Raw genomic sequence first — 13,597 nt, forward strand, 5'->3', positions numbered from 1 at the left:
TTGTCGATGAGCCTCTGCTCATCAAACCATTGGAGGCCACCACCAAAGGCAAGGACATTTTTGGGAAAGCAGAGCAGTTTTATCATGACCATGATCTGGACTTCGGAAAGTTGCTCGGTTCTACAACAGACGGTGCGCCAACAATGTCAGGAGTGCGTTCTGGATTCAAGGCTAAATTGCTTGAGGTGGCTCCTCAGACCTCCAGGGTACACTGCATGATTCACCGAGAAGCGCTCGCCTCTCGTACTTTGCCAGAAACCTTGCAGAGCGTGCTCTCAGAAGTCATAAAAATGGTGAATCACATCAAATCGAGCACCCTCAACACGAGGTTATTCAGGCTATTCTGCCAGGAGATGGATGCCGACCATAAGAATTTACTATTCTACACTCAAGTCAGATGGCTATCTCGAGGAAACCTTCTTCTGCGCGTTTACGAGCTCAAAGATGAACTGAAGGAGTTCCTACGCACACAAGGGAAAACGGCATAGGTAGTGTTGCTTGAGTCGGACTCTTGGCTGTCAGAACTGTGCTATCTCGTTGACATCTTTGAACGTCTCAATGTCCTCAACCGCTCCCTCCAACGCAAAGACGCCAACCTCATGCTTTTTCATGGCAAAATGAGCGGATTTCTGGCGACTCTAAAATTACTGGCAGACAAAGCAGCTGTTAAGTACTTCAGCCTTTTCCCCAATCTGGTGGAGCATCTAACGACCTGCCAGTACGATGATACTGAGCTTGACAGTCTTTCTGGGGAGATAGCACGTCACCTTCGGTCGCTCATTGAACAGTTCGAGCACTATTTCCCTGACCGAGATGTGCAGTCATTTTCTGTGGTTCGGCTCCACTTTGACGGCTCCACTGGACTCGAGTGCTGATTAAGATGATACAGCACAGGAAGAGCTTGTACAGCTCCAGCAGGATTCAGCAGCGCAGACGAATTCGTTGTCGACATTCTGGTGCAAAATGCTGCCCTCGTACCCGACCCTGTCACGGCGCGCCATTAAGGTTCTCATGCCATATCCTTCATCATACTTTTGTGAGCAGTCGTTCTCCACCATGGTGGTGATTAAAACAAAGTGCAGAAATCACCTAGAAATGGAGCATGATATGATCCTGGCATTGTCACCTACTTGTCCACGAATAGAGAAGTTGGTTTCTGAAAAACAGGCTCATCCTTCTCACTGATATATCGAAATGTCATTTGGACTAAACTTCTGAAACATTCAACTGTACTATTTGGATACTGTCGGCTATTCTCCGTTTACTCGTCTATGAAAACATGACGATGGTGAATAAAATAAACAGTTAATGTGCTTGTGTCATATGAAATCTTATCTTATATATTATGAATTTGGTTTTGAATCGTTTGGGTCGCGCGATGTAGAGAGGTTCTGAAATTGGGTCGCCACTAAAAAAAGTTTGAAAACCACTGGTCTAAAGGATCATAAAAGGTCGAAGGGGGTCTAAAGGGTGTAATTTAAGGTCTAAATAAAATGACCGTTTTTACAGCCATTTTTCCCTGCTGTGCAGGGGTTTGGCTTTTTCTTGAGGCAATGTTTTATGGCCGGATGCCCTTCCTGACGCCAACCCTGGTCGCCTCTTACGACACACAGGGATATGGTACACCTATTTTAACCGGGGCATACACCGGGACCAGCACACTGGTACTCATTTCGCCGACCTCAGAAGGATGACAGGCTGAGTCAACCCCCTGGTGTTAATTCAGCAGCCAACGGGGCTTGAACTCAGGACCCTGGGATCCCAAGCCGCCACCCTAACCACTAAGCCAACACCAGGCTGGATCGGAAATGTCTGAAGGAGACTAAAGAGTCTGAAAACGTCTACAAAGGGTCGAGAGATCAAAGGGGTCTATAAGGTATTAAAAAGGTCAGAAAGGTGTGAATGTCTAAAGGGTAGAAAGGAGTCTACAGGCCATCGGAGTTATAAAGGGTCTAAGAGGATCTAAAAGGTATTGGGGTCTACATGGTCTTAAATGGCCTTAAGGGTCTAAAAGGGTTTTAAAGGGTGTTTGGGGTCTTAGGGTCTTTGTGGTACTGAGGGTCTTCGTAGTCTTAATAAGTCTCATGGTTGTAAAAGGTTCTAAAGGGTCTCATGTAATTAATACACACTCACATTCTGTGTGGACAAACAAACAAAACCAAAGGCAATACCCTCTCCTCTGGCTAGAGTAATAAATACATGGGCAGTGCAACCACTCACCGATAAACATACAACACACAAAACCACAAAGCAAATGATTATTTTAAAAATCATTTAAAAAGATCCGGAAGCTTAGCGCTACTGTAGCAGTCTTATACATCATTCTTATACACTGTACGTAATAAGACGATGCTGAGTCGGAGTTTAGGAGATGGAGGCTTGATTGATGACCATAGAACGCAGCATAAATTAGCATCATAAGTAACCATAGGGCGGCTTCTTCTTCTTCACATCAATACTGTAACCATTCCAAAGCCATGCCCACTCATGCTATTATATCAATATATAGCAAGGTTTTTGAAGGTTTTTATATTAAAAACAATATGGCTGTCAAACCACGTGACCGATGAAGTCATCAATTTTTTTCCCCCCACACAATTTAGCCCAAGATGACGCTGAAACATTTTCATACGGATCAGATAAAGCGTTTGACATATGCAAGAACGACATCATAATGAAGCCACCTATTACATCAAAAATAATAAATAAATAAAAATCAAACTGGTTTCCCATTGGGGAGTACTTGACATGTACCAAGTTTCATTTTTTTCCTTGGTGTGGTTTCGGAGATAGAGGTCCAATTTTTTTTCCTTTTCCAACATGGCTGCCACACCACATGACCAATGATGTCATAATTAGTAGTTGCACGATGGTGAAAAATTTGTGTCAATTGGATAAGCGGTTGCAGAGAAAAAAGAAAATTACCATGGACGCACGTACGTACGTATGTACGTACGTACGTCCAGATGGGCAACCCAAAAACAATGCCACCAGGGATTTCGTCAGCCTTCACTTCGCAACCAATCCTCATCAAATTTAACACAACAGGGAAGTCGATGATGCGCCATCGCAAATCTCAGACAGTTCCCACCTTAAGCAAAGTTGAAAGATGGCAAATAGCTCCACTAGAAATAACAATGTCAAATATCGTTAAAAAAAAAATATATATATATATATATATATATATATATATATATATATATATATATATATATATATATATAGATAGATAGATAGATATTTCCATTTTGAGCAATGTGACACCAACTCACCACCCCCTGGGCTAAACTGGGGGGTCAAATAATTTTTTTTATTTTAATCATGACATATTTAATGTGTCTCCCAATGTCGTTTCATATGCAGTCTGTGGCTGCTGGTTGCATCAATTTCTGGAAGTGCGGTTGTGCTGCTGATGCAGTGCCCCTGTTACCATTTTGCTACTCATTTTGCTGACCTCAGAAGAATGACAGGCTAAGTCAACCCACCTGTGTAATTTCAACAGCACGATAGGGCCTCAAACTCAAAACCCTCAGATCTTAAGACAGCCACCTTAACCATGAAGCCAACACCAGGATTGTCCCCCAACCCTGTTGCGTATACAAAGTTTTGTTAAAGAATGTTGAAAAATGTGCACGTAATTGCAATTTTTGGTGTGACCTTTTCACCCCGTGCCAGGGAGCGGGCCAAAAATGATGCTGCTCTTGCAACTTCTTGCCATGTGGTGATCCCAACTACCAAGATTGGTAAATTTCTGCACAATCGTTTAGGAGGCGATAGCGTGATAGATAGAGATGGAGCTGATTACAATTTTCCAACAAGAACGGGGATAATTAATAATCACCCAACACACCAAAGGACAGTGGATAAAAAAGAAGAAGAAAAAGAAAAAGAACAACCAATCCTTTAAAGTTTTGATAATGTACTGGCTCGCGTTTTCAGTCCACTGGTACTCATTTTGCCAACCTCGGAAAGATGACAGAATAGTTAACTCACCTAGTGTTATTTATGGGCTTGACAGGGCCTCAAACTCAGGACCCTGGGTTCTTAAGCCAGCCACCTTAACCATCAAGGCAACACCAGGCTACAGCATACTGCTTTAATAATAATTTAGTTCCACCACAGTATAACTCCAAAAGTTAAAAATACAAAAAAACAAAGCCTAGCAAACGCAACACAGTCACAGTCACACAATCTGGCTTTCAGTTATGATTTAGGAACATCTTGATTATTATTTACAGCAATAAATAGTTCCACCTTTAAATAACATTGGTTATAAATCCTTGTTGTGATCCCCCCCCCCCCAGCAATGGATAATATTGTTATGTTGCAAGGAGTACGTATTAGGTAAATGATAATTACCGTGGCCGGTGTGTTTAAGTAATTTAGAACATTCTTCTGTAACAGGGATTTGTTCACGTGAAGTTGTCTTGTTATTGCGTTTGCCGTTAGAGGGCCCCGGTTGACATTAACATAAAGTAGGAGAGGTTTGTTCATTACTGCTTTCCCTGCAAACCAGGTGAGGTGAGAGAAAGGGGATATTCTTGGACCTAAGTTTCCCGTGGGGGCTGAGAACCACATCCCACCACCCCCCCCTCAAATCGCCAAAACTCTTCATTATGAGTGTCCAACATGGTGCCAGCACGACAAGGACCCCAGAGGTGTGATGCCACTGGCCAACTGCAATGCGTCGCATGATTGGTACAGGTAGTTCCAGTGGGTACACCGTGCAAGGGGCCAAATCCTCTCAGGACCCCTGCACTGTTGACATGTCAGAGTTAGCAGACCCGCCAACTTTACAATATACCTTTAATGATGAAATACAATTCTGAAAATCTGATAATATTGTTATGGTTGTGGAAATTCACAGAACACCATTCGGGTTCCCCGAAGATCAGTTATTAGTGGGGAAACTTAGCTAAATATAGCATAACAATTGTGCATTTTGTGAGGAAAGCACCAAATTTGGCACACTCGTAGCCGATCATATTATGAACAGATTGGGATATTGGGCCATCTCAAATTCAGCCGCTGATGGCTGTGGCAGCCATTTTCCACTGCCATCAAAAATTTGAGATGGCCCAATATCCAAATCTGTTCATAATATGATCAGCTACTAGTGTGCCAAATTTGGTGCTTTCCTCACAAAATGCACAATTGTTATGCTAAGTTGCCCCACTATATGTCGATGTGTGTGTCCAGGTTAGATTTCCCCACAGATGTATAACAGGATTTATTCGTGTGCCGGGCTGTGAATCTTGAGGTAGTGTTATTCTTTTCTATCTTTATTTTGAACAATCATCTCCTCACCACCTTCGCCACGACCACCATTATCTCCTCACCACCTTCTACACAACCGCCAACATCTCACCACCTTCTCCACAACCGCCAACATCTCACCACTTTCTCCACAACCGCCAACATCTCCTCACCACCTTCTCCACAACCGCCAACATCTCCTCACCACCTTCTCCATGGCGCCGCCATCTTTTCACCAACAACAACATCACCAACAAACAACATCTCCACAAACAAACGCATGGCATCCTCGACAGCGGCAAAGTGATTTCAAACACGGCCGCGCATGACTTGCAAAATGGATCAAAACGACGAAAGGGGCGGAGTCAGCCAGGGGGTGAAAGTTCAAGGGTGAAAGTGGCAAACGCCGCCTTCGGGTGACGAAGCCTACAGCGGCTTCACCCCTCCGGGCTATAAAAAGGCGCGTTTCGACGCCGAGACCGGAGTTGGTCGGTGGAGGCAGTCGAGTTGGTGAGTCCAGTCAAGTTGCTGCTTGGTCGGAGGAGTGGAGGTTCGTTCGTCGTGGGAGCGACGAAAACGTACATCTGGTCCGACGGGACTTGGCGATATAAAACCGCTCGGCAATCGCAAACGGAATGAGCTGCTTAAAGCGGCTCGTTTTTGTGCAGGCTCCGTTGAGGTGTAAATCCCCGGCATTTCTGTCTGCGCGAATAATTAGGTACATCGACAATTCGGCGATCTACCCTGTAGCGGACAGAAGAGTTGGCTGGTTTATGGTGTGGTTAACAACACCCGTAGCTGGGTTTTGGCGTTGATCTGAAAAGCTGCGACTAGATTGCTCGTTCGGTGGGCGTGCGCGGCCGCAATTTAGCTAAAGGCGGTCGCCCGCACGCCGAACGGGCGAGAATCCACAACAATATAATCAAAGAAGCCTGGTGTTGGCTTAACGGTTAATGTCGCTGGCATAAGATCTTTGGGTCTTGAGTTCGAGCACCTGCCATCTGGTCAAATTTACATTAGGTGGGGTTGACTCGGCCTGTTATCCGTCCGAGGTCGGCAAAATGAGTACCAGTGAACTGATAACAGAAGGCACTGCATCAGCAGCCCAGGTGCCCCCCCCCCTCCCGAAAAAAAAGTGATGCAACCAGCAGCCACAGGCTGCACAAGGTAGCTATCATAATCAGAGTATAGCAAAATATTCACAACAATAAGAAGATTCCAAATTAAAAAACAACAAAATTCTTCAAGGATAATATTCACGAGAGAGTGCAAGAAATTTCATTTACCAAGGTTCCTTTGAAGAACCGTTGTATTTTTATCTTGCCAAAACGAAGTTTTTGCAAGATATGTTAGTCAGCTTGTATGTTTTTTTTTTGCTTTTTTTTGTCTGTAATCACGTATAAAAAAATTCTGCAGAGCACAGTTATCATTGGAAATTTTTGTAACTTCGCATATCAGAGGCCTATAGAGGTCCCTTTCAGTGCACAAAATTTTGAAGGTCAAGGTCAAAGGTCAAGGTCACTTTGTCGCAAATCATGGGAGTCAACGAAACCCTTATTTTTTGAGTAATTTTGATCGAATCGTCTTCAAACTTCATGGGAATATAGTTCATGGTCTGGCGCTCAGCTGATTAATTTTTGGTGGCGATTGGCCTTGACCTTCATGGTTAACGCCTAAGGTCAAACATATTTGACCCCAAGGTCAAATTTTCAAGTTTTAGGAACCATATTGTGTAGTACCTCAAATTGAACACCTCGATGAGTGCTTTCTGGATATGTCAAGCTTGAGACATTGTGACATCATTTGGTGACGTTATGAGGCAAACGCATATTTTTCATGGTTACTCTCCAGAACGATTCTCATCGGAATCTCTCGTAGGCAGATATTCCTCAAGGAGTCGCTCCTGGTGGATAGCAGCTCTGTTCACCTCAGTGTGACCTTAAAAAAGTCACACGTGGTCACCTTTTGGCAAGATACGGGTCACCCTGCGGGTGACATTGGTTTATTTATGTATCCGTCATGCCAACAAATATGAAAATTTTCTGTTCAAACAATTTCACTTAAAAACTTCAGCACCTTTGAAGTGAAATTGGATTGGGCAATTCTGATTCTGATGTACCGTACTCTACTCTGGTACAGAGTGTTGCCATTGCCTTCTCAGCAGTAGTCAGGGCAGGAATTCGTAATTTGGACAGGATACCGGCGATAGCTTGCCTCCTCTTCGCGAAGGACAACGTGGAATCTTTAACATCCACCAACTAATTCGGGCAGGCGGAACGCCCAGTTTAACGTCCATCCAAGGGACGGCGCACATTGATGAATTGCCCTGCCGGTGAAACACCGGGATGACAGTTTATAGCAGTGTCGAGATCCAAACCCAGGCGAGATGGTTTTGAGGTGATTATACGTACCTCTCGGCCGTCCTGCCAGCTCGGATTGGACACTACCAATAAAAATTCATGAATATTTTCACCAAGTCCAACTCACACTGAAAAATCTTTAACAGTCTCACTGTGAATTATATATTCTTCAGGATATGAAGGAAACTCCATCTCCATAAAATGGCATCTTGCTGGAGTGCAACCAGCTATTACACTGCTTTGGGTGACCCACAACCTTCAATATGGTATGAACTTCATCGACTGCTTGACCACCTTTGCAATAACCAAAGCAGATCAGTTCACTTATGGAGACGTACAACAGTGACTAAAACACGTGTTGCTCAATTCTGTTCGTCTTGTTATAACTCTCTCTAATGACGTGTGCTCCTCATGGGAAGGCACACGCACACACACACACGCACGCACTTCAATTATACTGTCTATGCACAATCACGAGCATGAAATTGTTTACATATTTAACTCTTCATCGGAAGTAAAGTTGTGAACGAGTTATGACAAAACTTGGTGGATGATTTTGGTATGTGACAAGAAAAAAAAAAACGATTAGATTTAGGTGAAAGTCTGGATCCAGATTCGTCCAATCAGTGGGATACAAAACGTAAACTGTTTAGTCTGGCGGCAGTGTGTGCTCTTCCAAGTGCTGTTCTAATCTTTCTTCCGTTTTTGATTAAACAGCAGAAAGAAATGGCGACCAACGATTCCAACATCTTCCAGGCCATGGTCTTACAACTATGAACTGAGTATAACTGAAACAGCAGTGACAATCATCGAAGAAGACAAAAAAACAATCATCGAAGCAGTAAGTAGAGTAAGGTTTTGTTTTGATTTTTGTATACAGTCGAAACCTGCGCGAGAGTTCGAACATAAAATGAATCAGGACATAACAGAACAAAATAAGCAGTTGAGAGAGGGGGGGACACAACAGGGTTGAAGGATAAAATAGAGGGAGACTCAGACGAATGAGGAATATGGAGAAGAATGAGGGTGGGGGGGGGGTGGCATAGGCAATGAACTCTCAGGAAGGAAAAAATGGAGACGTATTGAAAAAAATTACTGAACTTGTTTTTTTGTCGTATTATGAACACATTCAAATTACCTAAACCATTTTAACATCACGATCGACATGTTTGGTTTTGATTAAATTTTTATTACCAAATTTAAAGCTCCAGTTTTCATCACTTCGGCCCAAAATTCACCGATCAATCGATATCTTCCAAGATTTTTCATATTCTGACAAACACTTCCTCAAGATACTTTGCTCGACTTGGGTGTGGGTATGAGACTACACCATGCAACATCTATATTATTGTTACAGTTCTTGGAACCGTATGCATACAACATCAAGGGTGCAATTTAACATTTTTATCCACCGGCCAGCAGAGCCGGTGACTAGAAAAAGTTACCGGCCCAGCAGAATTTCTACCGGCCTGATAAAATTAAGACAAAAGTCACAAATTTGATATCAAACACTTTTAATATACTCACATGAGTGAGTTTGATGAGTGAGGTTGGTTGGATGAGTGAGTTTGATGAGTGAGGTTGGTTGGATGAGTGAGTTTGATGGATGAGGTTGGTTGGATGAGTGAATTTGATGAGTGAGGTTGGTTGGATGAGTGATTTTAATGGAGGAGGTTTGCAGAATGAGTGAGTTTGATGGAGGAGGTTCGGTGGATGAGCGAGTTGGATGGATGGATGAGTGAGTTTGATGAGTGGGGTGGGGGTGGGGAGATGATGCAGGGAGGAGGAGGTTGTGGGTGATGGGGACCTTTTTGTGTGGGGGATGGAGTGGCAGGGGGTTGTGAGTAGTGCTGGGGGGGGGGCATTTTTGTGGGTGAAGGGGTGGTTGTGGGGGTGGTTGTGGCTGATGGACGATGGAGGGGGGGGGTTATGGGTGATGGACGATGGGGTGGAGGGGGGGGGTTATGGGTAATGGACGATGGGGTGGAGGGGGGGGTTGTGGGTGATGGACAATGGTGGTGGTACTACTCGTCCACCCAACATCACATATAAACTCACTCATTAACCCAACCTCACCCATCAAACTCACTCATTCACCCAACCTCACCCATCAAACTCACTCATTCATCTAACTCACTCATTAACCCAAAAGCCTCATCAAACTCACTCATTCACCTAACCTCACCCATCAAACTCACTCATTTAACCAACCTGGGCATGAGAAAATGCGTCCAAACCGTGCCAAACCGTCAAATCTCGCGCAATCACGTGTGATTTGGAACGAGATGAAAACAGACAAAAACAGTAGTTTTAGTTGAGAAAACTAGTAGAGAAGCTAGTACAAATTGTACAAAATAACAGGAATCACAGGTGATTTGCCAGCCGGGCAGGTAAGGCAGTATTGTGTACCCGCCAAGCACAAAAGTTAGGCGCCATTGGCGACCGAGCGCAGTTAATTTGCACCCCTGAACATACAGTTGCCCGAGTCAGTTATTCTATTAATATACATGCAGATAGATCGCTACCTTTGGTCTTGCGGGACAGCAGGGAGTGCGTTGTGATGGGCGATTAGTTAGGATTAATAAATCATTATTCCCCTTTTATTTTATTCCCTCCTTTTATTTTCTGAGGTGAAATCGTCTCGTTTGCTACCCTCGTTTCGCTGGCCACAGCGTACCACTGTCTATCCAGCGACTCGTTTTCAGAGGAAAAATCCTGACGTTCGCTATGGAAGCCGCATCGGCATCCACCTTCCCAAACCCAGACACGCGCGGCGTGGGCGGGCCAAAGTAGCGTCTGGCCAAAACACCACCCAGAAAGGTGGACCACATGAAGGCCCGGTCCAAACGGGATGCTCGGATCAGACAATGACATCGGTTTGGCCATGGCTCCTCCCCGAGCTCCATGATCTATAAAGTACAGAGCAATCCTCAGAGTTGGGGAAAAGTTGGGGTGGATGGAAAGGAATAAGTCGGTCGGAGTTGTTGGATGTGAAGGTTGTTGTTGTTGTTTGATGCCTTGGAAGGAGAAGTGGGAAAGGGAATTGAAGGAGTTGTTGCGAAGGTGTTCCGGCTGCTTGGCTCTGCTTACGTCTCACTTCTACAGCCAGCCTACTGGTCCCCACCGACACGACCTCGACCAAGCCTCTTGTCAGGTCCTGCTACTGCTCAACTCTCACCATTTTGGACTTCGCTCTCCTCCACTCAAGCTCCTGCTGCAGACACGATTACCACACGTACGGCTGTGGACCGAACTGCACAGCTTTTGTCGAGTGCCGCACCACGGAGCATCCCTCCACCGAAACGCTCAGGTACCGAGAAACTATAACCTCAAGTCCCTCCCTCACTGGCTGCAAAAGTTATTTTCACAATTGGGTTTACTTTGTCTGAGTGTGTGTCTGAGAGTGTTGGCGCCTGTCCGTTAAGTAAGCCTGTATAAGATCATTTATTGTTGTGATTGTTGCTTTATTAATCTCGCGTCAACTCTGCACTGTCTGTTTTTGTAAGTTGCTTGTATAATTGTCGCACACCACACCTCTCTCATCTTTCCCTGCATTACATCCCCAATAAACCTTTTGTTGTGTCACATGCTTTTCCTCACCTATTGTAAATAAATAATAATTGTAGAAATGTTCCCAGCTCACCTTTGTCTTTTCCTACATTGGTCCAGCATGGTTCGGATCTAAGTTTAGCCGGGTCTTTATTCCTAACAATCCGTTCCTTCAAGCCGGTACGTCCTTGGCAGTGCCGCTCAGCTGCATCAGATTCGGAAAGGTGATCCGTAGTTGGTAGATTGATCCGGTTCGGACAAGGCGTACCGAGGGCGTGGTTTCCCGGTGGTTAAACCGCATGGTTAATTAGGTAACCCGATTCCAGAGGCGGGAGGACCCTAGGTCACGCGGTTGAGTTATTGGCGTCCACGGTCGGTTAAGCGACCCGCCGCGTAACGGAATTATCCGTGAGAATCGACGTAGCTTTCCCCACCTAGTGCTCTTTTCACCCGACCCCGCCAGCCCGCGACATTATCAACAGGGGACACATCTCACCAAAACAAGTTGACGTAATGATGTACAATACTGTGGGCATGTATGCACGGTACGAGGAAAACAAACTAGAGTGAAGTCAATGATACGCCATCGCAAATCCACACACTTCTCACTGAAAGCAAAGTTTAAAGATGGCAGAAAGTTCCACCAGGAATGACGCAATATCAAACTTTGAGTTAAAAAAAAAATCCCCCCCACCCCCCCCCCGTTTTAACCCCTGTAACCTTAAATCCCCATCCCCTAGCCGAGGACATGAATCAGGTGTCAAATCTCACCCCCCCCCCCAAAAGTTACATATTTCATGCATCCCCAATGTTGGTTGCATATACAAAGCTTTATCTATCTATAATTCCAGCAATCTCTGTGTGTCTGTGACCACTGTTTCTCGATAACCACTGGTCCAATCTAATTGAAACTTGCCAGGTATATTGCTGGGGACCTGAGTATGTGCTTTGTCAAAGTTTGATATTAATCGGACAAGTGGTTCCCAAGTTATGGCCATTTATTTACCAAACCAATGACAGGACACGTTGCTGCGTAGGCAGAGCCGATGGGGAAAGGGTGCCATTTAGTTACCAATGACAGAACACGTTGCTGCGTAGGCGTGGCCATTGGGGAAGAGATCCTCAGCCGCGTTCCCCATCACGGGTTATAACGTACGGACTTCCGGATAGTGATGACTTACTGTATTCAAAGAATTTCTCGATTTCATATGTTAATTTATAGATAAACACAATGCTCCAATGCAGTCGTCATTTACGAGAGCGAAGGAACGGCCTGTGTAGTTGTTTGCGACTAAAACATCTCCCCCACCAGATTTCCTGGTGAGGAGGGTGTATGAAATGGACACCCAGCAGGATTAAAAACAAAACCTGTCAAAGGGTGGAGGAGGTCCGTGTGATCCAACAACCATCCATATCTAGTGCCCAACTGTGTCTGTGGACGTCCTCCTGCAGTTGGGTTACTTTTTTATTTCGGAGGTTGGTAGAGGATTTGCACTCTGGCCACTGTAAAACCTTTCACCCCGCAAAACACAAAACACAAAGAAATCTGAAAACACACTTCGTGGGAGTATCTCCTGTGTGGCTGCCCGCAGGGCAGCTCACCGGATGATGGGATTGGGGCAAAGCATTCGGGACCCCCACTCTTTGATGATAGGAGGAAAACCACGGGGTAACCTTCCCGAGTCACATTGCAGTAGCATGTGTCGGGGTGGTGCTGAGGTGTCCTCCACCAGACGGGGTCTCCTTGGGTTAATCTGAAGTGGTCCCTTCGAGTGGGTGCCTGGAATGTGCTATCCCTTAGAGAGGATGATCACCTTTCTCTGTTATCATCTGAGCTCAAGTGTTTGAACATCGGTATTGCAGCACTCTCTGAGGTTCGGAGACCGGATAGTGGAGAGATCATCGCGGGTGGTTACACCTACTATTGGTCTGGTCACGCTGATGGTTACCATGCCCAAGGAGTTGCTGTCGCTGCGTCCAAGAAGCTGATTCCAATGATAATTGAAGTAACACCAGTCAATGAGCATATTATGAGACGAAGGATTTGTCACTCTTGGGTGTCATTTCCCTGGTCTCTGCGTATGCTCCGACTGGGGCGAGTGATCTCACCGTGAAGGACACATTCTGTACCATGCTCGAGTCTGTGGTGAATCAGCGCCCCAGGCGAGATACTTTTCTAGTCTTGGGGGGATTTCAATGCATCGACTGGAACTGAGAGGGATGGTTATGAGACATTTTTGGTCCCCATGGGTCTGGCACTGTGAACCAGAATAGCATGTCAAGTTCCTTGACATTGCAATAAATCATGGATTTAGGGTCGCTAATTCATGGTTTCAGCACCCACAGGCTCATTGCTGGACTTGGTATTCCAACGCTGGTGGTGTGGCAAAGGAGAGTGACCACGTGCTCGTTGATGGACACTCGAGGATGAT

The 13,597-nt window shown here is 45.1% G+C and overlaps 1 protein-coding gene and 1 long non-coding RNA gene across 3 annotated transcripts in view; one reads left to right on the top strand and one right to left on the bottom strand.

Annotated features, from left to right (window-relative positions):
* Positions 1–13,597, bottom strand: part of LOC147010082 (growth factor receptor-bound protein 2) — a 61,932-nt gene that overhangs the window by 13,798 nt on the left and 34,537 nt on the right. The window lies entirely within an intron of this gene.
* Positions 9,604–13,597, top strand: part of LOC147010083 (uncharacterized) — an 84,179-nt gene continuing 80,185 nt past the window's right edge. The window contains exon 1 of the long non-coding RNA XR_015052800.1: positions 9,604–10,926. This is a non-coding gene — a long non-coding RNA (uncharacterized LOC147010083). The remainder of the gene's footprint in view (positions 10,927–13,597) is intronic.

Source organism: Eptatretus burgeri, chromosome 17 (genome assembly GCF_056783735.1).
Source record: "Eptatretus burgeri isolate ZD-2024b chromosome 17, Ebu_testis_v1, whole genome shotgun sequence".
NCBI classification, from domain to species: Eukaryota; Metazoa; Chordata; class Myxini; order Myxiniformes; family Myxinidae; genus Eptatretus; species Eptatretus burgeri.